The following is a 25,539-nucleotide window of genomic DNA, read 5'->3' as shown; positions in this document are numbered from 1 at the left end:
GTTTTTGTGCTTCAATTTGTTAATATGGTGTATCACATTGATTGATTTGCATATATTCAAGAATCCTTGCATCCCTGGGATAAATCCCACTTGATCATGGTCTATGATCCTTTTAATATGTTGTTGGATTCTGTTTGCCAATATTTTGTTGAGGTTTTTGCATCTATATTCGTCAGTGATATTGGTGTGTAATTTTCTTTTTTTGTACTATCTTTGTCTGGTTTTGATATCAGGGTGATGGTGGCTTTGTAGAATGAATTTGGGAGTGTTCCTTCCTCTGCAGTTTTTTGGAAGAGTTTGAGAAGGACGGGTGTTAGCTCTTCTCTAAATGTTTGATAGAGTTCACCTGTGAAGCCATCTGGTCCTGGACTTTTGTTTGCCAGATTTTTAATCACCATTTCAATTTCATTACTTCTGATTGTTTGGTTCATATTTTCTATTACTTCCTGGTTCAGTCTTGGAAGATTATACCTTTCTAAGAATTTGTCCATTTCTTCCAGGTTGTCCATTTTATTGGCATAGAGTTGCTTGTAGTAGTCTCTTAGGATGCTTTGTATTTCTGCAGTGTCTGTTGTAACTTCTCCTTTTTCATTTCTAATTTTATTGATTTGAGTCCTCTCCCTCTTTTTCTTGATGAGTCTGGCTAATGGTTTATCAATTTTGTTTATCTTCTCAAAGAACCAGCTTTTAGTTTTATTGATCTTTGCTATTGTTTCCTTTGTTTCTATTTCATTTATTTCTGCACTGATCTTTATGATTTCTTTCCTTCTGCTAACATTGGGTTTTGTTTGTTCTTCTTTCTCTAGTTCCTTTAGGTGTAAGCTTAGATTGTTTATTGGGGATTTTTCTTGTTTCTTGAGATAGGCTTGTATTGCTATAAACTTCCCTCTTAGAACTGCATTTGCTGCATCCCATAGGTTTTGGATCATCGTGTATTCATTATCACTTGTCTCTAGGTATTTTTTGATTTCCTCTTTCATTTCTTCAGTGACCTCTTGGTTAGACAGTAACATATTGTTTAGCTTCCATGTGTTTGTGGTTTTTACGTTTCTTTCCCTGTAAATGATTTCTAATCTCATAGCACTGTGGTCAGAAAAGATGCTTGATATGATTTCAATTTTCTTAAATTTACTGAGGCTTGATTCATGACCCAAGATGTGATCTATCCTGGAGAATGTTTCATGCACACTTGAGAATAAAGTGTAATATGCTGTTTTTGGATGGAATGTCCTATAAGTATCAATTAAATGTATCTGATCTATTGTGTCATTTAAAGCTTGTGTTTCCTTATTAATTTTCTGTTTGGATGATCTGTCCATTGGTGTAAGTGAGGTGTTCAAGTCCCCCACTATGATTGTGTTACTGTTGATTTCCTCTTATATAGCTGTTAGCAGTTGCCTTATGTATTGAGGTGCTCCTATGTTGGGTGCATATATATCTAAAATTGTTATATCTCCTTCTTGGATTGATCCCTTGATCATTATGTAGTGTCCTTCTGTGTCTCTTGTAATAGTCTTTATTTTAAGGTGTATTTTGTCTGATATGAGAATTGCTACTCCAGCTTTCTTTTGATTTCCTTTTGCATGGAATATGTTTCCTTTCCCTCACTTTCAGTCTGTATGTGTCCCTAGGTGTGAATTGCGTCTTTTGTAGACAGCATATATATGGGTCATGCTTGTGTATCCATTCAGCAAGCCTGTATGTTTTGGTTGGAGCATTTAATCCATTCATGTTTAAGGTAATTATCGATATGTATGTTCCTATGACCATCTTCTTAATTGTTTTGGGATTGTTTTTGGAGTTCCTTTTCTTCTCTTGTGTTTCCCACTTAGAGAAGTTCCTTTAGCATTTGCTGTAAAGCTGGTTTGGTGGTGCTGAATTCTCTTAGCTTTTGCTTGTCTGTAAAGGTTTTGATTTCTCCATCGAATCTGAATGCGGTCCTAGCTGGGTAGAGTAATCTTGGTTGTAGGTTCTTCCCTTTCATCACTTTAAATATATCATGCCACTCCCTTCTAGCCTGTAGAGTTTCTGCTGAGAAATCAGCTGTTAACCTTATGGGAGTTCCCTTGTATGTTATTTGTCATTTTCCCCTTGCTGCTTTCAATAATTTTTCTTTGTCTTGACTTTTTGCCAATTTGATTACTATGTGTCTCGGCATGTTTGTCCTTGGGTTCTTTTTTTTTATTTTTATTTTTTTTTTGCGGTACGCAGGCCTCTCACTGTTGTGGCCTCTCCTGTTGCAGAGCACAGGCTCCGGACGCGCAGGCTCAGTGGCCATGGGTCACGGGCCCAGCTGCTCCGCGGCATGTGGGATCTTCCCGGACTGGGGCATGAACCCATGTCCCCTGCACTGGCAGGCGGACTCTCAACCACTGCGCCACCAGGGAAGCCACTTGGGTTTATTTTGTATGGAATTTTCTGCACTTCCTAGACTTGGGTGGCTATTTCCTTTACATTGTCAGGGAAGTTTTCGATTATAATCTCTTCAAATATTTTCTCAGGTCCTTTCTCTCTCTTCTCCTTCTGGAACCCCTATAATGTGTATGTTATTGTGTTTAATGTTGTTCCAGAGGTCTTGTAGGCTGTCTTCATTTCTTTTCATTCTTTTTCCTTTATTCTGTTCTGCAGCAGTGAATTCCACCATTCTGTCTTCCAGGTCACTTATCCTTTCTTCTGCCTCAGTTATTCTGATATTGATTCCTTCTAGTGTATTTTTCATTTCAGTTATTGTGTTGTTCATCTCTGTTTGTTTGTTCTTTAATTCTTCTAGATCTTTGTTAAACATTTCTTGCATCTTCTTGATCTTTGCCTTCATTTTTTTCCAGGGTCCTGGTTTATCTTCACTATCATTTTTCTGAATTCTTTTTCTGGAAGATTGCCTATCTCCACTTCATTTAGTTGTTTTTCTGGGGTTTTATCTTGTTCCTTCATCTTGTACATAGCCCTCTGCCTTTTCATCTTGTCTTTCTGTGAATGTGTTTTTTGTTCCATAGGCTGCAGGACTGTAGTTCTTCTTGCTTCTGCTGTTTGCCCTCTGGTGGATGAGGCTATCAAAGAGGCTTGTGTATGTTTCATGATGGGAGGGACTGGTGGTGGGTAGACCTGGCTGTTGCTTTCAGGGGCAGAGCTCAGTAAAATTTTAATCCACTTGTCTGCTGATGGGTGGGGCTGGGTTCCCTCCTTGTTGGTTGTTTGGCCTGAGGAGACCCAACACTGGAGCCTACCCGGTTCTTTGGTGGGACTAATGGTGGACTCTGGGAGGGCTCACGCCAAGGAGTACTTCCCAGAACTTCCGCTGCCAGTGTCCTTATCCTCACGATGAGACATAGACACCCCCCTGCCTCTGCAGGAGACCCTCCAACACTAGCAGGTAGGTCTGGTTCAGCCTCCTATGGGGTCACTGCTCCTTCCCCTGGGTCCCGATGCACACACTACTTTGTGTGTGCCCTCCAAGAGTGGAATCTCTGTTTCCGCCAGTTCTGTCAAAGTCCTGCAATCAAATCCCACTAGGTTTCAAAGTCTGATTCTCTAAGAATTCCTCCTCCCTTTGCCAGACCCCCTGATTGGGAAGCCTGACGTGGGGCTCAAAACGTTCACTCCAGTGGGTGGACTTCTGTGGTATAAGTGTTCTCCCATTTCTGAGTCACCCACCCAGCAGTTATGGGATTTGATTTTATTGTTATTGCACCCCTTCCATCATCTCATTGTGGCTTCTCCTTTGTCTTTGGATGTGGGGTATCTCTTTTGGTGAGTTCCAGTGTCTTCCTGTCGATGGCTGTTCACCAGTTGTGATTCTGGTGTTTTTGCAAGAGGGAGTGAGAGCATGTCCTTCTACTCTGCCATCTTGAACTAATCTCAGGATTTTTAATAATATTTAAATTTTTTTTAACTTTAATTATTTTATTTTTTTCTCTTCTTTCTCTTTTATTTTTCCTCACTTTTCTTCTGAGCCATGTGGCTGACACGGTCTTGGTGCTCCACCCCGGTGTCAGGCTTGAGCCCCTGAGGTAGGAGAGCCGAGTTCAGGACATTGGTCCACCAGAGACCTCCTGACCCCATGTAATATCAAATGGCGAAAGGTCTCCCAGAGAGATCTCCATCTCAACGCTAAGACTCAGCTCCACTCAACAACCAGGAAGCTACAGTGCTGGACACCCTATGCCAAACAACTAACAAGACAGGAACACAGCCCCACACATTAGCTGAGAGGCTGCCTAAAATCATAATACGTTCACAAACACCCCAAAACACCACCAGACGTGGTCCTGCCCACCAGAAACACAAGATACAGCCTCATCCACCAGAACACAGGCACCAGTCCCCTCAATCCGCAAGCCTACACAACCCACTGAACCAACATTACTCACTGGGGACAGACACCAGAAACAACGGGAACTACGAACCTGCAGCCTGTGAAAAAGAGACCCCAAACACAGTAAGTTAGGCAAAATGAGAAGATAAAGAAATACAACCCAGATAAGGAGCAAGGTAAAAACCCACCAGGCCAAACAAATGAAGAGGAAATAGGCAGTCTACCTGAAAAAGAATTCAGAATAATGATAGCAAAGATGATCCAAAATCTTGCAAACAGAATGGATAAAATACAAGAATCGTTTAAAAAGGACCTAGAAGAACTAAAGGGCAAACAAACAGTGATGAACAACACAATAAATGCAATTAAAAATTCTCTAGAAGGAATCAATAGCAGAATAACTGAGGCAGAAGAATGGATAAGTGACCTGGAAGATAAAATAGTGGAAATAACTACCATAGAACAGAATAAAGAAAAATAAAAGAATTGAGGACAGTCTCAGAGACCTCTGGGACAACATTAAACCCACAAACATTCAAATTATAGGGGTCCTAGAAGAAGAAGAGAAAAAGAAAGGGACTGAGAAAATATTTGAAGAGATTATAGTTGAAAACTTCCCTAATATGGGAAAGCAAATAGTCAATCAAGTCCAGGAAGTGCAGAGAGGCCCATAGAGGGTAAATCCAAGGAGAAAAATGCCAAGACATATTAATCAAATTATCAAAAATTAAATACAAAGAAAAAAATGTTAAAAGCAGCAAGGGAAAAACAGCAAATAACATACAAGGGAATCCCCATAAGGTTAACAGCTGATCTTTCAGCAGAAACTCTGCAAGCCAGAAGGGAGTGGCAGGACATATTTAAAGTGATGAAAAGGAAAAACCTACAACCAAGATTACCCGACCCAGCAAAGATCTCATTCAGATTCAACGGAGAAGTTAAAACCTTTACAGACAGGCAAAAGCTAAGAGAATTCAGCACCACCAAACCAGCTTTACAACAAATGCTAAAGGAACTTCTCTAGGCAGGAAACCCAAGGTAAGGGAAAGAACTACAATAACAAACCCAAAACAATTAAGAAAATGGTAATAGGAGCATACATATCAATAACTACCTTAAATGTAAATGGATTAAATGCTCCAACCAACAGACATAGAATGGCTGAATGGATACAAAAACAAGATATGCTGTCTACAAGAGACCCACTTCAGACCTAGGGACACATACAGACTGAAAGTGAGGGGATGCAAAAGGATATTCCATGCAAATGGAAATCAGAAGAAAGCTGGAGTATCAATTCTCATATCAGACAAAGTAGACTTTAAAACAAAGACTATTACAAGAGACACAGAAGGACACTTCATAATGATCAAGGGATCAATCCAAGAAGATATACCAATTGTAAATATTTATGCATTCAATATAGGAGCACCTCAATACATAAGGGAAATACTAACAGCCATAAAAGGGGAAATCGACAGTAACACATAGTAGGGGACTTTAACACCCCACTTTCACCAATGGACAGATCATCCAAAATGAAAATAAATAAATGAAAAACAAGCTTTGAATGATACATTAAAAAACATAGACTTAATTGATATTTAGGACGTTCCATCCAAAAACAACAGAATACACTTTTTTCTCAAGTGCTCATGGAACATTCTGCTGGATAGATCATATCTTGGGTCACAAATCAAGCCTTGGTAAATTTAAGAAAATTGAAATCGTATCAAGTATGTTTTCCAACTACAATGCTATGAAACGAGATATCAATTACAGGAAAAAAATCTATAAAAAATACAAACACATGGAGGCTAAATAATACACTACTTAATAACCAAGAGAGCTCTAAAGAAATCAAAGAGGAAATCAAAAATACCTAGAAACAAATGACAAAGAAAACACGATGACCCAAAACCTATGGGATGCAGCAAAACCAGTTCAAACAGGGAAGTTTATAGCAATAAAATCCCACCGCAAAAAGAAGAAACATCTCAAACAACATAACCTTACACATAAAGCATTTGGAGAAAGAACAAACAAAACCCAAAGTTAGCAGAAGGAAACAAATCATAAAGATCAGATCAGAAATAAATGAAAAAGAAATGAAGGAAACGATAGCAGAGATCAATGAAACTAAAATCTTGTTCTTTGAGAAGATAAACAAAATTGATAAACCATTAGCCAGACTCATCAAGAAAACAAGGGAGAAGACTCAAATCAACAGAATTAGAAATGAAAAAGGAGAAGTAACAACTGACACTGCAGAAATACAAAGGATCATGAGACATTACTACAAGCAACTCTGTGCCAATAAAATGGACAACCTGGAAGAAATGGATGAATTCTTAGAAATGCACAACCTGCCAAGACTGAATCAGGAAGAAACAGAAAATATGAACAAACCAATCACAAGCACTGAAATTGAAACTGTGATTAAAAATCTTCCAACAAACAAAAGCCCAGGACCAGATGGCTTCACAGGCGAATTCTATCAAACATTTAGAGAAGAGCTAACACCTATCCTTCTCAAACTCCTTCAAAATATAGAAGAGGGAGTAACACTCCCAAACTCATTCTACAAGACCACCATCACCCTGATACCAAAACCAGAAAAAGATGTCACAAAGAAAAAAAACTACAGGTCAGTATCACTGATGAACATAGATGCAAATATCCTCAACAAAATACTGGCAAACAGCATCCAGCAGCACATTAAAAACATTATACACCATGATCAAGTGGGGTTTATGCCAGGAATGCAAGGATTCTTCAATATACACAAATCAATCAATGTGATAAACTATCTTAAAAATTGAAGGAGAAAAACCATGTGATCATCTCAATAGATGCAGAAAAAGCTTTTGACAAAATTCAACACCCATTTATGATAAAAACTCTGCAGAAAGTAGGCATAGAGGGAACTTTCCTCAACATAATACAGGCCATATATGAAAAATCCACAGCCAACATCATTCTCAATGGTGAAAAACTGAAACCATTTCCACTAAGATCAGGAACAAGACAAGGTTGCCCACTCTCACCACTATTTTTCAACATAGTTTTGGAAGTTTTAGCCACAGCAATCAGAGAAGAAAAAGAAATAAAAGGAATCCAAATGGGAAAAGAAGAAGTAAAGCTGTCAATGTTAGCACGTGACATGATACTATACATAGAGAATCCTAAAGATGCTACCAGAAAACTACTAGAGCTAATCAATGAATTTGGTAAAGCAGCAGGATACAAAATTAATGCACAGAAATCTCTGGCATTCCTATACACTAATGATGAAAAATCTGAAAGTGAAATTAAGAAAACACTCCCATTTACCATTGCAACAAAAAGAATAAAATATCTAGGAATAAACCTACCTAAGGAGAAAAAAGACCTGTATGTAGACAATTATAAGAGAATGATGAAAGAAATTAAAGATGATACAAATAGATGGAGAGATATACCATGTTCTTGGATTGGAAGAATCAACATTGTGAAAATGACTCTACTACCCAAAGCAATGTACAGATTCAAGGCAGTCCTTATCAAACTACCAATGGCATTTTTCACCAAACTAGAACAAAAAATTTCAAAATTTGTATGGAATCACAAAAGACCCCGAATAGCCAAAGCAATCCTGAGAATGAAAAATGGAGCTGGAGGAATCAGGCTCCCTGGCTTCAGACTATACTACAAAGCTACAGTAATCAAGACAATATGGTACTGGCACAAAAACAGAAATATTGATCAATGGAACAGGATAGAAAGCCCAGAGATAAACCCACGCATATATGGTCACCTTATCTTTGATAAAGGAGGCAAGAATATACAGTGGAGAAAAGACAGCCTCTTCAGTAAGTGGTGCTGGGAAAACTGGACAGGTACATGTAAAAGCATGAAATTAGAACACTCCCTAACACCATACAAAAAAATAAACTCAAAATGGATTAAAGACCTAAATATAAGGCCAGACACTATCAAACTCTTAGAGGAAAACATAGGCAGAACACTCCATGACATAAATCACACCCACCTCCTACAGAAATGGAAACAAGAACAAAAATAAACAAATGAGACCTAATGAAACTTAAAAGTTTTTGCACAGCAAAGGAAACCATAAACAAGACCAAAAGACAACCCTCAGAATGGGAGAAAATATTTGCAAATGAAAGCAACTGACAAAGGATTAATCTCCAAAATTTAAAAGCTCATGCAGCTCAATAACAAAAAAACAAACAACCCAATCCAAAAATGGGCAGAAGACCTAAATAGACATTTCTCCCAAGAAGATATACAGATTGCCAACAAACACATGAATGAATGCTCAACATCATTAATCATTAGAGAAATGAAAATCAAACCTACAGTGAGGTATCACCTCACACTGGTCAGAATGGCCATCATCAAAAAATCTAGAAACAATAAATGCTGGGGAGGTTGTGGAGAAAAGGGAACCCTCTTGCACTGTTGGTGGGAATGTAAATTGATACAGCCACTATGGAGAACAGTATGGAGGTTCCTTAAAAACTAAAAATAGAATTACCATACGACCCAGCAATCCCACTACTGGGCATATACACTGAGAAAATCATAATTCAAAAAGAGTCGTGTACCAAAATGTTCATTGCTGCTCTATTTACAATAGCCAGGACATGGAAGCAACCTAAGTGTTCATCAACAGATGAATGGATAAAGAAGATGTGGCACATATATACAATGGAATATTACACAGCCATAAAAAGAAACGAAATTCAGTTATTTTTAGTGAGGTGGATGGACCTAGAGTCTGTCATACAGAGTGAAGTAAGTCAGAAAGAGAAAAACATATACCATATGCTAACACATATATATGGAAACTAAGAAAAAAGAAAAAAAGGTCATGAAGAACCTAGCAGTAAGACAGGAATAAAGACACAGACCTACTAGAGAATGGCCTTGAGGATATGGGGAAGGGGAAGGGGAAGGTGGGACAAAGTGAGAGAGTGCTGTGGACATATATACACTACCAAACATAAAATAGATAGCTAGTGGGAAGCAGCTGCATAGCACAGGGAGATCAGCTCGGTGGTTTTTGACCACCTAGAGGGGTGGGATAGGGAGGGTGGGGGGAAGAGATACAAGAGGGAAGAGATATGGGAACGTAAGTATATGTATAACTGATTCACTTTGTTATAAAGCAGAAACTAACACACCATTGTAAAGTAATTATACTCCAATAAAGATGTTTAAAAAAAAATAGAATCAGAAATGAAAAAGGAGAAGTAACAACTGACACTGCAGAAACATAAAGGATCATGAGAGATTACTACAAGCAACAATATGCCAATAAAAATGGACAACCTGGAAGAAATGGACAAATTCTTAGAAAAGCACAACCTTCTGACACAGAACTAAGAAGAAACAGAAAATATAAAGAGACCAATCACAAGCACTGAAATTGAAACTGTGATTAAAAATCTTCCAACAAACAGAAGCCGAGGACCAGATGGCTTCACAGGCGAATTCTATCAAACATTTAGCGAAGAGCTAACACCTATCCTTCTCAGACTCTTCCAAAATATAGCAGAGGGAGGAACACTCCCAAACTCATTCTACGAGGCCACCATCACCCTGATACCAAAACCAGACAAAGATGTCATAAAGAAAGAAAACTACAGGCCAATATCACTGATGAACATAGATGCAAAAATCCTCAAGAAAATTCTAGCAAACAGAATGTAACAACACATTAAAAGGATCATATACCATGATCAAGTGGGATTTATCCCAGGAATGCAAGGATTCTTCAATATATGCAAATCAATCAATGTGATAAACTATCTTAAAAATTGAAGGAGAAAAACCATGTGACCATCTCAACAGATGCAGAAAAAGCTTTTGACAAAATTCAACACCCATTTATGATAAAAACCCTGCATAGAGGGAACTTTCCTCAACATAATACAGGCCATATATGACAAACCCACAGCCAACATCATTCTCAGTGGTGAAAAACTGAAACCATTTCCTCTAAGATCAGGAGCAAGACTAGTTTGCCCACTCTCACCACTATTATTCAACATAGTTTTGGAAGTTTTAGCCACAGCAATCAGAGAAGAAAAAGAAATAAAAGGAATCCAAATCAGAAAAGAAGAAGTAAAACTGTCACTGTTTGCAGATGACATGATACTTATACATAGAGAATCCTAAAGATGCTCCCAGAAAACTACTAGAGCTAATCAATGAATCTGATAGAGTAGCAGGATACAAAATTAATGCACAGAAATCTCGCACTCCTATACACTAATGATGAAAAATCTGAGAGAAATTAAGAAACATTCCCATTTACCACTGCAACAAAAAGAATAAAATATCTAGGAATAAACCTACCTAAGGAGAAAAAAGACCTGTATGTAGACAATTATAAGAGAATGATGAAAGAAATTAAAGATGATACAAATAGATGGAGAGATATACCATGTTCTTGGATTGGAAGAATCAACATTGTGAAAATGACTCTACTACCCAAAGCAATGTACAGATTCAAGGCAGTCCTTATCAAACTACCAATGGCATTTTTCACCAAACTAGAACAAAAAATTTCAAAATTTGTATGGAATCACAAAAGACCCCGAATAGTCAAAGCAATCTTGAGAAAGAAAAACGGAGCTGGAGGAATCAGGCTCCCTGGCTTCAGACTATACTACAAAGCTACAGTAATCAAGACAATATGGTACTGGCACAAAAACAGAACTATAGATCAATGGAACAGGATCGAGAGCCCAAAGATAAACCCATGGACATATGGTCACCTTATCTTTTATAAAGCAAGAATATACAATGGAGAAAAGACAGCCTCTTCAATAAGTGGTGCTGGGAAAACTGGACAGCAACATGTAGAAAATGAAATTAGAACACTCCCTAACACCATACACAAAAATAAACTCAAAATGGATTAAAGACCTAAATGTAAGGCCAGACACTATCAAACTCTTAGAGGAAAACATAGGCAGAACACTTCTGACATAAATCACAGCAAGATCGTTTTTGACCCACCTCGTAGAGAAATGAAAACAAAAACCAAAATAAACAAATGGGACCTAATGAAACTTAAAAGCTTTTGCACAGCAAAGGAAACCATAAACAAGACAAAAAGACAACCCTCCGATAGGGAGAAAATATTTGCAAATGAAGCTACTGACAAAGGATTAATCTCCAAAATATACAAACTGCTCAGGCAGCTCAATATCAATAAACAAACAACCCAGTCCAAAAATAGGCAGAAGACCTAAATAGACATTTCTCCAAAGAAGATATACAGATTGCCAACAAACACATGAAAGGATGCTCAACATCACTAATCATTAGACAAATGCAAATCAAAACTTCAGTGAGGTATCACCTCACACTGGTCAGAATGGCCATCACGAAAAATGTACGAACAATAAATGCTGGAGAGGGTGTGGAGAAAAGGGAACCCTCTTGTACTGCTGGTGGGAATGTAAATTGATACAACCACTATGGAGAACAGTATGGAGGTTCCTTAAAAACTACAAATAGAACTACCATATGACCCAGCAATTCCACTACTGGGCATATAGTAGTGGGAAAACCATAACTCAAAAGTGTCATGTACCACAATGTTCATTGCAGCACTATTTACAATAGCCAGGACATGGAAGCAACCTAAGTGTCCATTAACAGATGAACGGATAAAGAAGTTGTGGCCCATATATATAAGGGAATATTATTCAGCCATAAAAAGAAACAAATTGAGTTATTTGTAGTGAGGTGGATGGACCTAGAGACTGTCATACAGAATGTAGTAAGTCAGAAAGAGAAAAACAAATACCGTATGCTAACACATATGTATGGAATTTAAAAAAAAAAAAGGTTCTAAAGAACCTAGGCACAGGACAGGAATAACGATGTAGACGCAGAGAAGACTTGAGGACATGGGGATGGGAAAGGGCAAGCTGGGACGAAGTAAGAGGGTGGCATGTACATATATACACTACCAAATGTAAAATAGATAGCTAGTGGGAAGCAGCTGCATAGCACAGGGAGATCAGCTTAGTGCTTTGTGACCACCTGGAGGGGTGGGATATGGAGGGTGAGAGGGAGACACAAGAGGGAGGAGATATGGTGATATATGTATATGTATAGCTGATTCACTTTATTATACAGCAGAACCTAACACACCATTGTAAAGCAATTATACTTCAATAAAGATGTTAAAAAAAAAAGTTAATGACCAAGAACACTGGAAATGGGGAAAACTTCCAAACTCAAAAAACAAATTTTGAATTCTATTTAATCCTTAGTAGACTAGACTAATACTGTTGTCATTTAATTGGCTGTGTGATACAGGCAGGGGATGGGGCTAGTTTGGGTGTAAAGACGGACACTTTCTCAAAAAAAATGCTTGTTAACACTTTTTGTTAAAAAGCCCATTTCTCCTTTTAGGCAGTGAGGCCCTTGAAGGCCACACTAAGTTCTTCTCTGTATTTACTATCTTGTGTGGCCCATCGTAGGCACTGAAAATTCTCTTAATAATAAATTCTCTTTTAATAATAACAATAAATTAAGTTGTCAGTTAGTAGAGCAGTATTCACACAAAGCATTCTTTAGTCCTTAAATATGCACTCTCTGGGATTGTGATGGGTTTTGTTGCCATGAGAACATTTTGCCAATTCAAATTCTGTGAAGAAAATAATCTAAAGATGTCATATCCAAATATCAAATAGATCAGCTCAAAATCAATTAATAAGCTTTATATTGCATACATAAATAATATTTTTTAAAATTTGTGTCTGATTTTTAAATATTTATTTATTTATTTTTATTGAAGTTTAGTTGATGTACAATATTATCTAGGTTATAGGTCTGCAACATAGTGATTCATAATTTTTAAAGGTTATATTCCATTAATAGTTACTAGAAAATATTGGCTATATTTCCTGTGTTATAGAATACATCCTTGTAGTTTTTTTTTATCCTTGTAGTTTTTAAATTTTATACATAATAGTTTGTGTCTCTTAATCCCCTACTCCTATCTGTCCTTCCCTCCTTAGCTCCCCCTACTATTAACCAATAATTTGTTCTCTGTATATGTGACTCTGTTTCTTTTTTGTTATATTCACTAGTTTTATTTTTTAGATTCTACGTATATGTGAGATCATACAGCATTTATCTTTCTCTGTCTGACTTAGTTCACTTAGCATTCCTGATTTCCTCTTTCTCAGCTTATTATTTCAATTTGGTAGAGTGTCTTCTGATACTTTCTTAAGAATGGTGCATGGGAAACAGAAGAGCACAAGATGGCAGAGTAGAAAGACCCTGAGGTCATAGGCACACCAAAATCACAACTATTGGCAGAACTGCCAGTGATAAAAAAGAACAGAATCTACCAGAAAAGATCTTCTATAACTAAAGACATAAAGAAGGAACCGCAATGAAATGGGTAGAAGCAGCGGACTCGTGATATAATCAAGTCCCATACCCCCAGGTGGGCAACCCACAAACTGGAGAATAATTACATCGCAGAGGTTGTTCCAAAGAAGTGAGAGTTCTGAGCCCCATGATGAGCTCCCCAGACTGGAAGTCTGCACCAGGAAAACAAGCCTCCAGATCGCTAGGCTTTGAAGGCCAGAGGGACTTACTTTCAGAAGTCCCTGAGGGCTGTGGGAAAGAGAGACTCCACTCCTAAAGGATGCACACAAAATCTCACACACTCCAGGACCCAGGGCAGGAGGAGTAATTTGATAGGGGCCTGGGTCAGACCTAATTGCTGGTCTTGGAGAGCCTCCCATAGAGGCAGGAGGCAACTGCAGCTCACCCTGGAGACATAGATACTGGTGGCAGCCATTCTTAAAAGCTCCTTCTACCATGTGGACATTAATGCTGGCAAGCACCATTGTAGAATCCTCCTTGTAGCTTATTAGCCCCAGGACCTGGCCCTGCCCTGGCTCAACAGCCTGTAGGCGCCAGTGCTGGGATACCTTAGGCCTAGCAACTAACTGGGCAGGGACATAGCCCCATCCATTAGCTGGCTGCCTGAAGACCCCCTGAGCCTACAGCCACTTCTAGACACAGCAGGCAGGCACCAGTCCCCAGAATCCCTTGGACCCTGGCCCTGCCCTCCAGGAAGCAGAAAACAGAGGCAAGAAAACCACAATCCTGCAGCTTGCAGACCCAGCTTGCCCACCAACAGGTCAGGCCCAGCCCCGAACCAGTTGGGCCCTGGCCCTGCCAATTAGCAGGCCAATACAAGCTTTGGAAATGCCCAGTCCTATACCCAACTGTGTCAGGAGCCGTCCCCCGGTCACCAGTGATCCAACACCAGTTCTGGGACCCCTGGATTCTGCAATCAGACTCCAGGACCCAGCTCTGTCCATCAGTTGGCCAGCACTAAATCCAGGGTCTGGCTTCACCCACCAATGGGTAGGCAATAGCCCCTGGAGTTTTCTGGACCCTGACTCTGCCCACCAGTGAGCCAGTACTAGCCCTGGGGCCTCCTGGGGTTCCACAGTCAGCCACCTCGTGACCTGGTCCTGCCAACCAGTGGCCAGTAGCCGCTGCACGAGGCAGGGCCTAGATTCTTCATTTTATATTTATCATCTCATGACTGATTATTCTAATATCATTTATAATTATTATCCAAGTATATGAAGCTGTTCTCTTAGAATGTACTTCCTAGATATTTCAAAGTATTTTGCACCTATTGTTCTGTGGAACACTGATTCAAGGAGATATTAACAGATGTACTGTTTGAGGACATAAATTTTAGAAGCACGTAATTCTGATCTCCCTCTAGAAGATTCACAATGCACATCAATATATGAAGGCTCTAAGAAGTCCTATGTGAGAAGGTGATTTTTAACACACAGATCTCCAAACAGCTCATCACAAAATATGGTCTTTGTGACAACTTAATAACCCTTGGAACAGTGGTTCCTGAGGGCAACAGTCTAAGAGATTTCTTCGAAAGAACTCTCTTCTTTAGGAAGACATGGAACCAAACATAGTGGAATTATGATAGGCCTTGGAGTCAGAGGTCATTGGTTCAAACCAGTTATGACTGGGAAAGTTCTTTAACCTCTCTGAAGATTATAAAGACTGTCTCACAGGTATAAGGTGCTCCACAAATACTGGTTTTATTTTTCTTACTTTGTAATCCCCTCCCATATTCTGAGGATGGACCAAGTACTAGACTATGGGCCCAGCTGGGGTTGACCATTCCTTAAACAAGTGGTGTGCCTCGCTGGTAGCACCTGTGCTTCTGGGGAGCCCAGTGGGGTAGAGTGATACTGAGACTAGGCAGAAGATAAGTGCGGAAATGGTTATTCCACCCACACATTCTCACATGTTGTAGAAGGCAGCTGGTGATTATTCTCTCAAGAGAAGGCTATTAGTAGCATGCATACCAATGAAAATAAGCTCTCGTGTCTTGTTTGGCACACGTGTCTTAATTACTGACCCCTACTCAAGGGAGCTAAGAAGGAAGAAGTTCTCTCCTTTTCTGTGAAACAATCATAAAATTGGCTGTAAGAGTTAAGGTGAATTATTTTCAAACATAATATCTGGGGGTTTATTTAGGCTATAAGCACAGTATCATCTATAAGATTTTCTGTATTAAATTATCCAATGCTAGTTATAAATCAACATGTTAAGCAAGTACTAAAGCTTTTGAAATTTATAAATTCATGAACACATATGTTTTCTCACAAATTTTAAACAGATGAGGCTTTAACAAAGAGCTTTTTCTATCACTTTCCTCATTTTGCTTTGTTATAAGAAATGACTAGTGTGGACAAACATTTTGGTGAAAGACGTGTCCTGATTAGAATGGAGCTTAGTCTCTTTAAGACTAACAACACACTGTACCCCTCATCCCATTCCACCCTGCCCTCCACTCCCTATCCCCTACCCATGGCAAAGTATGAGCCAAAGCACATATCATGTAAGCTGTTTCTTCTTTTGAAAAAATCCACTTAGTCAATTTTCCTCATAAATCAAACATAGCTTCATAAAGATCATAGCAAATTGAGGAATACAGGTTAAAACCTGCAAAAGACTGAAAACTGAATGTGTAAAATATAAAACTACATTTCTCTCTTGGCAATCTGCAGTAATGACATGGGATTGGAAATGGACATACTTCTAGGGAGCAATTCTGTGGTCCAGCCCAGTGTCAGACGAACTGTGGCTGGTGGCTGCCTCCAGGTGGCATGGATGACTGGGTTGGATAAGCACACAGAAACCTCTACAAATAAAAAGGCAATCCAGTGACGTTACCCTTTCTTTCTTCTCATTCCTTCTCTCTTCCTTCTTTCCTTCTTTTTTCCTTCCCTCCCTCCTTGCCTCCTTTCCTCCTCTCTCTCTCTCCCTCCCTCCCTCCCTCCCTCTCCCTCTCCCTCTCTCTCCCTCCCTCTCTCCCTCTCTCCCTCTCTCCCTCGCTCCCTCGCTCCCTCTCTCCCTCTCTCCCTCCCTCTCTCCCTCTCTCCCTCTCTCTCTCTCTCTCTCTCTCTTTCCCCCCACCGCCCCTCCCGTAAAGAGAATATGAAGCAGTTCCAGATGGTGAGCAAGTGGTCACACTCAAACAAGTTGCTAAGCTTGCTGGCATGAGAGAACCTCTTGGTGGTGACACACAAGTACAGAATCCCCACGGTTCTGTTTCCTGGTGAAGCTGGAGAGAACAAACCCAACAATAGGGAAATGAGTACTGTAATTTATCTTGGAGGCCATTTAGGTTGTTTATCCCAAACTACATTTTGATTCCAGTTAGAGTTTAATTATGAGTATTTGTTCTCTAACAGAGACTAAACAAAGGGTAACTATTTTCTTTTATCTTTTTCTTTGTTATGAAAATTTCAGTTTCATGTTTGCCTCTCCTCTCTCCTTAAATAGATTCTCATGCTATGTAAACGCATTCAGCTCAATTTCTTCCCATTCGGATGAAGTCTCTAAAACAAACTAACAATAAGAAAGAGCAGAAGTTTTTATAGATAAGAAATGTGTGACTTAATAATGCCTTATGTATTTATTTAAGCTTTTATTGCACATATTTGACAGGTCCCTTCAGCTTTTTTGTTTGTTTGTTTGTTTTTGCGGTACACGGGCCTCTCACTGTTGTGGCCTCTCCCGTTGTGGAGCACAGGCTCTGGACGCGCAGGCTCAGCGGCCATGGCTCACGGGCCCAGCCGCTCCGCGGCACGTGGGATCTTCCCGGACCGGGGCATGAACCCGTGTCCCCTGCATCGGCAGGCGGTCTCTCAACCACTGTGCCACCAGGGAAGCCCGTCCCTTCAGTTTTAAAGAAGACACCACCAAGACTCTCTGGGCATCAAACTCACAACATAAACTTTCAGAGTGGAGGAAACCCACTGTGTCTAGATACCCATCTCCAGCAGTAACTGGCAAACTGTGTTTATTGCTCCTCATGAAATGGGAAGTTATAAAGGTATAGAAGGAGTGTGAGCGATGCTCATGCTCTTCTGTCTGCTGCGCACAGCTTCTGTCCCAGGCCAGCAGTGATGGATCTGGCTTGTCTCAGAGCCCACACTCTAGTTACAGAATATGTTGAGTATCTGTTTTTGCAACTATTCAAAGGTTACTTTCAATACATAATTTTTATCAAGTATGTCGCTGAGGAGATTTTTCTTCCATCTATAACACCCTGCAGTGTGCTAGCTGCTGCCTTCTATGATGGGAAATCATGTTGTTTTCCTCTGTGTGCTGTAGATAAACCCTCTGAGACTTGTTCAGACATCTCTGGGTTCCACATAAATTGCAGTGATGAAGAATATTTGATAACCACACCTTTTTAGGCAGGAAGAAAAAAAACAAAACACTTCCAGATTGGACTGAAGCTGAAATCAAGTCCTGCATTGCTTAACTAATTTAAAAATTTAAAATATATAAACCATTGCAAGTAACAATGTTTTAAAAACTCTTTTATTATAGAGGACACATAATTTTAATGTTTAACTAATTCACTCTTACTACCATGAGAGTAATACATTTTAATTGTTTTCATATATCACTTGCATTATTGATCAGGTTTTGGGTTTTTTTTAACTTTCTTTATCTGGGGGTCAATTCTTCGTTTTTTGACCATTCTCCTAAAAGACCTTATTTCCTTTGCAGCATGTGCTTTGCACTCTCTTGCTTTTTATTTTGTCATGAAAGGTTTTCATATTATACAGTTCAGATCAACTAGAGTTGCCACAAGGTTTCAAGAACACTATCAAACACAGTTGATAAAAATTTACTGAACACAAAAGAAATGAACACAGTTTTAGTTTATCATTTATAATCTGCATTTCATTCTAAATATAACAGTAACTGTAGATTATATTAAGTTGGTTTTATTTTTTAAAAATCTATCTTTGGGGGCTTTCCTGGTAGCGCAGTGGTTGAGAGTCCGCCTACCGATACAGGGGACACGGGTTCGTGCCCAGTCCGGGAAGATCCCACATGCCGCGGAGCGGCTGGGCCTGTGAGCCATGGCCGCTGAGCCTGCGCGTCTGGAGCCTGTGCTCCGCAACGGGAGAGGCCACAACAGTGAGAGGCCCGCGTACCGCAAAAAAAAAAAAAAAAAATTATCTTTGAACAGTGAAAGGTACTTTGAAATACATACATAATCAATGTTCAGTTATTGATCCAAATTCAGACTCCTCTGTTCAGAGTCCACATAGTCCACATGACACCACAAGTTACCAGGTAAAGGGTTGATGGGTCTGGATTTGCAAAATTCCGGATTTAAATCCCAATTTAGCTATTTACTACCTGTTAAAGTTACTTAAATGTCTTACTCTCACTTTTCCAACCCTAAAACAGAGATAATAATATTTACCTCATAGGTATGTCATGAGGATTATAAAATATAAATTTATAAACATATATACATATAAATATAAACATTATAAATTAGAAAATATGTAGAGCACACAAAATTTTTTTTAATTCAATAAATTTGAATATTTAAAATAGCATTTCTACTTAAATGGATTTGTAACTTAGCAAAAAATGGTATTCTACCAAGAAAGTGAATATCTTACTTAGGCACCAACTTCTTGACAACTATATTTAAAGGAAGGTTTTTCTGTTCCATGAGGACAGCTATACAATCTTAATATAATCAATAAAAGAAGGAGCTTTCTCATGGCTTCTCAACTTGAAACATTTAAAGTGCCAGAGGGCAAAACTTTGAAAGTAAGTTACTTTTACAGACATCTGAGGGCTCCTGGATCTACACTGGGGACCTCATTGATGTTGCCCACATTTAAAAAAAAAAAAAAAAAAAAAGCTGATTACTTATATAAGGTAATGTAACTTTAAATTTGAAATATGATTATATTTTTCCTCAAGAAATTTCAGGATGAAAAAAAGATTGAGTCTACTTTGAGATTATAAGAAAGGTGAACAGTAGATATTGAATCACTCTTTCCCAAAGCTTATTTTTAAATACATTAGTTTGCATTTATTTGGTGTTAAGTATGTGCCACCCACATGGTCATGAGCTCACATACGTTCAGAACTCTGCCATTTAACTTACAGTGAGGTACCCACAGGGGCACCTTCCCTGATGTACCAGCACAGCTGCCACTCTAACAGTCAATAAGTGAGTTAATACACAGGGTCAAAAGGCAGATCTTACCACTGGAAAGAGAATCTCAAAACATAACTGTAATACAATTTACTTAAATAGACTATATTTATTTGCTGGAAATAAATTTTCTAAAAACAGAGCTCATTATCTCGACCATCTGGTTCAAGAGTGAGTACCTGGTGATTCTAATTGCAACAAACATTTATCAAGTGCTAACCAGGAACTAGGCAAGGCATTGGAGACCCAACAATGAGTAGAATACAGATTCCTGTCCTTTAAGGATACCACTGTTTCTGGAGACAGATCATAATAATTATTTGGAACATGTTAATTGTTACTGTAGAGAATGTGTGTGGTCCATGGAGACACAGTTGGAGAGTATGCATCCCAGACTCTCCTAAACCAGTCTGTGGGAAAATTCTTGGAGGAGGTGGTACAATCAGGAGGGACATATGGACAATGAAGGAACAAGGTCATAGCTTGATAACAGGAGAATCAAGGTTGCTTCAGTTATGAGCTTCTCTTTAGTTTCTGTGACAAACAGGGATCAACATCTAAGCAACACTGACGTGAACGTGGCAGGTAACTAACAGAGCCTATTTAGGTTTGGATAAAATGAAAAGGAAAATCCCAGGTGGAAACTAGCTTACCCTTTGTTTTCCAGATAGTGTGTTTGCTGCTGCTCCACCACTGGTTTGAAAATAGATTTTTGAAGCGTTGTCTCAGCTTAGTATCTCTTGGTTTATCCTTCGTCTTAAAGTAAGAGTTACTGTGCAGAGTCCATATGTTTTTGCTGCTGCTTCTTACTCCTTGTCTCAGTTTACTGTATATAGAAACTCTCTTTATTTTAACTGTAATGAGTAAAATGCATTTCTTTTTTATAAGTAAAACTATTCCTGATGGACTCTGTGTAGTTTAAAATCTATCTTAATGGGGAGGCATCTGAAGTATATTTCTATCCTCCCGAAGAACCATAATGGTGGTAATTTGTCTACATGCAGAGCTCATTTGATGCTGCCAAACCCTTGCAGCCTCCTCAGACTGTCAACAGGAAGTGGGAGTTCCTTGACCACAAAACCTTTGGAATTGTTAGTATTTTGAGAATACAGTGAATGGGATTTCCTAATGTCTCTTCTCAGAGTTTGGCAACTGGGGTGGTAACCAGAGTATTCTTGATGCTGAGCCCTCAGGTCTGGATCATGTTTCCTGTTCATTATCCTGTAGGCTTATCTTGGTAGTTTTTAAGTTCCAATACACAGAACATCTGCTTGAAACTTTTTTTTTAGCATTGAAGGAAATTTCTCACTGACTGTTGGGGTGGGCTTTATTGATGAGATAATGTTAATTTTTGCCATTCTTTGGATCATGCTAATTTATTCTAAATATTTTCTTAATGTACTCAGACAGAGTTGTTTTTGATTGAATGCAAAACAACAAATGCAATGTATGAAATAGTATTGACAATACACCTCAACAAATAGGCTACTGTAAGTATGAACTAAGTAGGTACATATAACTGTATCAGTGTGAGTGCTCTAGAAGCAGATATGAAGACAGGATAAGAAGTTCAAGTGATTTATTGGGGGAAATGCCTGTGAAAGATAAAGGGGAGAAGAGTAAGCAGGAAGGCACAGAAGACTTGCAGACTGTAATGCAGGTATGACACCTAAGAAGGAATAGAGGGGAGAAAGAAGAGGCCTGAGTTAAAAGAGCCCCAGATGGCTGTGCAGCTCTTGCAAAGTCTTAGGTAGGCCCGAGGGTAGCCCCAGAGCAAAAAAAAAAAAAGTGACTACTAGTAGGGGGCTGCACTGGGCAAGCAAGGCTGAAGTCTAGTTTCCCTACAGTGTTCTGTCCATAACTGATAGAAGTTTAGCTAGAACACAACCTCAGCATGAATGCTGAGGTGAATCCTAAATATTTGGCAGCTGGACTCTGTCAGGTAACTCCTCACAGCAGGTTCTCTCTGAAGGGAGATCCTGAGCAGTGCGCATCCTTGGCTGCCACACAAGTCTTTCATAATATTTTGCTATCATGGAAGTCTCCCCTACCAGAAAAAAAAAAAAAAAAAAAAAGAGATGGGGAGATTTCAAAAACCATTACACTGTAACTAATTATAGTGGTATTTTTAGTAATTTTGACAAAATAATTACTTAAAATTTATTGAAAGAAATGAATTTCAAACTCCCACTAAAAGACTTAACTATTTAAGATTGATTTTTTAAATTTTAAATTGGAGTATAGTTGATTAACAATGTTGTGTTAGTTTTAGGTGTACAGCAAAGTGATTCAGTTATACATATACATGTATCTATTCTTTTTCAAATTATTTTCCCATTTAGGTTGTTACAGAGTATTGAGCAGAGTTCCCTGTACTATACAGTAGGTCCTTGTTGGTTATCTATTTTAAATATAGCAGTGTGTTTTGACCTTAAAATGTCTTAGAGTCATTTAATTTTTCCAACACTAATATGAAGTTTGCAAAGATAATAAAAAAGACACATATTCTTTGAAAAAGAGAGTTTAGGATTTTATTTCATCATTGTACTAGAAAAGAGAATAATCTTGCCCTTTGAGACAACATGGATAGACCTTGATGGCATTATGCTAAGTGAAACAGTCAGACAGAGAAAGACCAATACTGTATCATTTCACTTACATGTGGAATCTAAAACCAACCAACCAAACAAACAAAAACTCAGAGACACAGAATACAGATTGGTTATTGCCAAGAGGCAGGGGGTGAGGAATGGGCAAAATGGGTGAAATGGGTCAAAAGTTACAAACTTCCAATTATAAAATAAATAAGTCACAGGGATGTAATGTACAGCATGGTGACTATAGTTAATAATAATGTATATGTGAAAGTTGTAAAGAGAGTAGATCTTAAAAGTTCTTATCACAAGAAAAAAAATTTTAACTGTATGGTGATGGATGTTTACTTATTTTATGTTTTTTTTTTTTTTTTTTTTTTTTGTGGTACAGGGACCTCTCACTGTTGTGGCCTCTCCCGTTGCAGAGCACAGGCTCCGGACGCACAGGCTCAGTGGCCATGGCTCACGGCCCAGCCGCTCCGCGGCATGTGGGATCTTCCCGGACCGGGGCACGAACCCGCGTCCCCTGCATCGGCAGGCGGACTCTCAACCACTGGGCCACCAGGGAAGCCCCAACTAGACTTATTTTGATGGTCATTTTACAATAGATAAAAATATCAAATCAGTATGTTGTATATCTGAAACTAATATAATGTATGTCAATTATATCAATAAAAAAGGGGAAGAGTAACATAGTCACGAAAAAGTGTTTGAACAATATTTAATATTTTGTGTTAGTAGTATGGGAATTATATAAAGGGAAACTAGACACAGAGTTTTGTATAACCTATCTTACTTGGAATCTTCAACTGTACCGAGTGGTACCAGAACATTTTGATAGAGGGCAAAACAAGAAAAACACATGATCCATCATATACAGTATACAAAGTATGTCATGAAACATGCTTTAGGAGAAAAGTTAATGGTGGAAGAAAATACCCAAGACTATTATTAAAAGGAATAAAATACTGGAAAACAGTTTGAAAACATCATTCCTATTGCCAAATTTATACACCAATATTTTAACAATATTTACCCCAGGGTATTAGGATTATATTTGTTTGCTTGGGTTTTGTATTTGCAAGTCTTCTACAACAAAAATGTATTATTCTTGTCATTTTGAGCAACCGTGTCTATAAATTTTTAGAGTTAAGGGTAATTGCTAGCAGACAAGTTCATACACACATAACCCCCCCCCCCACACACACACAATCACTAATGCTTGCAACACAACATCAGCAAGTCAGTGAGAGAATTGACATATACCTTCCTTGCACCATCTAATTGTATTATATAATCAAAACATGTTGAAATATATGTCTGTGTATCTAGTTTTGGTTTGATGAAGCTTCCATCGAAAACTGTAAAGATAGTCAAACTTCTCAACTATGATACAGAATAAAAATACCCAGCTCCACCCAATTCCAGCAAATAGCTTTGGCTTTCATGTGCAGTCATGTGGTCTCTTCCATCAACTTTTCTTAAATCTACATTGCATTTGCTTTGTCTGTGCTTATTTTTGACTGGAAACTTGGAATGTTTATCCAATGTGTATAAAGAAATAAGGTCAAAGATGCTAGTAAAAGGACATATAGTATATATGATTACAACGGAAAATTAATTGCAGAAATCTTTTTAACTGATAGTGGGTAGAAGATTACAAATTTGTATAGAGCGGGCTTCCCTGGTGGCGCAGTGGTTTAGAGTCCGCCTGCCGATGCAGGGGACACGGGTTCGTGCCCCGGTCTGGGAAGATCCCACATGCCGCGGAGCGGCTGGGCCCGTGAGCCATGGCCGCTGAGCCTGCACGTCCGGAGCCTGTGCTCCACAACAAGAGAGGCCACGACAGTGAGAGGCCCGCGCACTGCGATGAAGAGTGGCCCCCGCTTGCCGCAACTAGAGAAAGCCCTCGCACAGAAACGAAGACCCAACACAGCCAAAAATAAAATAAATTTAAAAAAAATAAAGAAAAAGACAATGTAGAAATGTAATAGTATTTATAAGTTCCATTTGCCTTGTCTCTTGCTATAACACAGATCCTTGTTATTAATGCAAATGCACCCAAAACAGTATATAAAACAGCAAATAAATTGAAATATTCTATGTGGATAACCACCTCAAAGTAGATCATTAAAGTGATATTTCCTTAAAGTGGGCTAACCTAAACCAAAACAGTAACATAAAAATATGTATTTCATAAAAATAAAAAAATACAACTTTTATGAAATGTGAAATATCTTGAATTCTTTATTCTAATACAACCTTTCTAACTAAAAATAACTGCTGTAATCCTATCAGTTTTAAAGCTAAATTAAGAACATAGAATATATCAGGAATAGTTAGTAAGTGCTTCAGTTTGTCCACTGAAGCTTTCACTTTGCAGAAAGACAAAAATGTTAGATTTGGGATTAGAAAATCCTGATAAGTGTCTTATCTAAGGAATCTTTTCCATATAATTTTTAGATCAGTGAATGGGTCAAACTGTTTAATTCATCTCCATGCTGCCTGAGGCCATTACTCCTTCATCCATAGGAGAAAACCTGAATCTTAGAAGCTCATATCGTAAAGTTATATCACCTTTTTCTTCCTCCACCTTTTCTCTCTGATTTTATCAACTTCTCAGGCTTTTCATGTATTTAATATTTCAACCTCTCTATTTCTGCATTTGTCTTTATCACAACTCCTGTCATAGTCTGGATAATTTCTGGGTTCATCTAGACTTGGGAACCGATACACCAGTTTTTCTTTTTTGTTAACCTCCTCAGGTTGAAATCCCTCCATCACCAAGCAGTTCAGCCATCCATTACCAGAGCCACACCTTTGATATAGTCATTTTCAGAACTGTTGTACTTTAGAAATATTCAGTTTTATCTGTCACTTTCTCAGGACAGTCTCCAGGATTCAGAAATAAAGAAGGCTTATGGAGAAATCAGATTAATATATGTCTTAACAATCTTAAAAGCTATGAGAAAGAATAGATAAATTACTTACAAAGAAATGAAACTGACAGCATCAATAGACGCCAGAAACAAATGGAATAGTGTTTT

The sequence above is a fragment of the Grampus griseus genome, assembly GCF_964374135.1.
Source record: "Grampus griseus genome assembly, chromosome: 3".
Taxonomy (NCBI): domain Eukaryota; kingdom Metazoa; phylum Chordata; class Mammalia; order Artiodactyla; family Delphinidae; genus Grampus; species Grampus griseus.
Note: the sequence above shows the minus strand (reverse complement) of the source record.